This window comes from Macrotis lagotis, chromosome 1 (genome assembly GCF_037893015.1).
Source record: "Macrotis lagotis isolate mMagLag1 chromosome 1, bilby.v1.9.chrom.fasta, whole genome shotgun sequence".
Taxonomy (NCBI): Eukaryota; Metazoa; Chordata; class Mammalia; order Peramelemorphia; family Peramelidae; genus Macrotis; species Macrotis lagotis.
The window spans coordinates 810,357,409-810,360,340 of record NC_133658.1 but is presented as its reverse complement, the minus strand read 5'-3'; the positions used below and the strand labels follow the sequence as shown (position 1 = coordinate 810,360,340).

At 35.5% G+C, this 2,932-nt stretch overlaps 1 pseudogene; it reads left to right on the top strand.

Moving 5' to 3' along the window:
* The first annotated feature begins 1,784 nt into the window (after nt 1-1,784).
* On the top strand, nt 1,785-2,584 carry LOC141507229 (prohibitin 1 pseudogene; annotated as a pseudogene).
* Nucleotides 2,585-2,932: the final 348 nt, after the last annotated feature.

The following is a 2,932-nucleotide window of genomic DNA, read 5'->3' as shown; positions in this document are numbered from 1 at the left end:
CAATTACAAAGAAAATTATTTGTATTGAAATAAAATCATCCATCAATGTTTCAACATCTATCTGTGTATTGCTTATCCTTCTGTCAGTATTTAAACATTTAATCCTTGGAACAGTGACATCAAAAATCTCAAGGACTGAGTAAAACAGTTCATATTGAATGATAGGTTAAGATATAAAGCAGTCAAAAGTCCTAGACTACATCTAGTCTGAGCACTTCAATTTACAGATGAATGAAATGAGACCCGGAAAAGATATCTAACTTGGCCAAAAGCAACAAGTTAGTAAGGAGAAAAATCAGGATTCAAACTCAATTTCAGTGCTTGTGTTACTCTACCATGAGAAAACATCTATATAGTGATCCAGTCACTATGACAATTCTGTGAATGGAAAGGCACACAAAAACCATTCCTGTTTTGAAGAAGTTTACATTTTAATGCTTTGCAATATACTGAACGTATTTTTTTGCTTTATTTTGCTTTTCATATGTCACTATGCATTTTTTTAATCATGAAAAGCATTTGCATTCTGGCCACACTTTGTTATAGGAGTTGGGAAGATACAATTTGTTAGATTCCTGAAGGGTCATGGGTAATATATAAGTAATTGGTTTATTAGTAGACAAAGGACCTGGCCAGGTTTCTAAGATTTTTTTATTTTACTTTTTTCCTGCTAAATATGCATTTTTCTAACATTTAAAAAAAAACATGTTAGACTTTCTCTCTCCCTTCCCTAAAATTTCATTGAGAAGGCAGGCAATTTGATACAGAATGGACATGTGCACTTGTGCAAAAGAAATTTTCATCCTAGTCACATTATGAAAGGAAATACTGACACAAATAATAAAAACAAAGAAAAAATGTAGTTTTCCTTTTATATCCCTTTTAATTTGATCTATTTTTCCTTTTGTTTGTTTTAGATAAGAATTTCTATCATTCTTTTAATTTCAACTGAAGCACAATATATTCTACTCCAGTCTTTTACATTTACCATGTGTGTATCTTTTTGCTTCAAATGTATTTTTTAAATAAATAGCATATTAAAGGATCCTAGTTTTTAATCCACTCTGTTGCTTCCATTTTATGGGAGACTTCATTCCCTTCAAGTTCAGTTATGATTTTTAACTTTGTATTTCAATTCAACCTCTTTCCCCTGTTTATACTTTTCTCATTCTCTCCTTTCCCCTTATTTTTCCTCACCAGGGTTTTGCTTTTGACTACTGTCTCCCTCAATCTGCTCTTCCTTTTGTCACCCTACTTTTCTTTTCCCTTTTCTTTTTATTCATTTTTAACTTTTGCTTTGCCCCTCTCTTTATCACTCCCTTCTTGACTTTTGTTTCCTCTTACCCCTGGCTTCTCTGCAAAGTAGTATATATTTCTAAACCCATTTGGGAATGTATGTTATTACCTCTTTGAGTCAGATCTATTGAGAGTAAGATTTACTCAGTGCTCACAACTTCCCTTCTTTTTCTCTACATTATTAGGTCCTTTGTGCCTCTTCATTTGGTGTTATTTATCCTCTAATGCCTCTACCTTCTTATCCCAGCATGACCCTTTTTCTTTTTTCATGCTCTAATTCTTTGATAGCTGTCTTGTAACCATCCCCCCGATCAAAGAATACTCCTTTCAACTGATAGAAAAACAGTTCTCATGAACCATAGACATCCTTACATCATAATCAATTCCCACTTTTCAAAGATAATCCCTTCAGGGTTGGGGAATTCATGTGGAAGTCAGAATTATGTCTGGTCTGAGAGGGCAGAAGACCAAGACCATCTGAAGCACACATGACTGCTAAACTGTTTGAAATTGTTGACAAGTTTGAGCTGGGATTAGTTATTGTAGGAGGAGTTGTCAACTCTTTCTTATAAATTGTGGAAGCTGGCCACAGAACTATCATCCTTGATGGGTTTGTTGTAGGAAAAGGGATTCATTTGCTCATCACATGGGTACTAAAACCAATTATTTTTGTCTTCCATTCCTGGTTATGGAATACTCCAGTAAACCCTGGTAGCAAGAATTTACAGAATTACCATATCAATTTTTATATTCTCTTCCAACCTGTTGCCAATCATTTTCACCAAATCTTCACCAGCAATGGTGAGAACTATGATGAGTGGGCACTGCTATCCATAACCCCTGAGATTATCAATTTAGTGGTGGCTCAATTTGAGGATGGATAATTGATCAACCAGAGAGAACTAGTCTCCATCAGGTGTGTGATGACCTCACAGAGTGATCTATGACCTTTGGACGCATCCTAGCTGATGTTACTTTGATGCGTCTGACCTTTGGCAAGAAGTTCATAGATACAGGAGATGCCAAATAGGTAGGAAACAAGAAGCAGAAAGGGTCATATTTGTAGTTGAGTAACAGAAGAAAACAGGCATTATCTCAATAGAGGGTTTCCTCCAAAGTAACCAAACTGATTCCCAATTCATTAGCCACTGTAGGAGATGACCTAACAGAATTTCATAAGGTGGAAGCTTCAGAGAACATCACATGCGAGTTTTCCCACTTTCAGAACATCACCTACCTGTCTGCTGAACAGTTGATGCTCCTCCAGCTTCCCCAGAGAGGCTTGTAACTTCACCAACCCTATGTACTTAGTCATGATCTAATCCATAGTCATTTTCCCTGATGCCCACCCAAAATCATTGTGAGATCTAATGATTTGCTTAAGTAAAGGAAATAAAATTAAAGTAATTTTTGATATCTTGGAAAAAAACCCAGAATAATCCCTCCAAATATTCCAATATAAATTTCCATCCTTAAGAGCTGAGCTTGATAACATCACAGTCAATTTATACCCACACCTTCTTTCTAAATATCCTTCCTCCCACTGTCCCAATAGAAATACAACCCTCAAAATCTAAACATTTGATAACACAGTCAATTGATACCCAACTCCTCTGTTTAAGTATGTTCCTTTCAA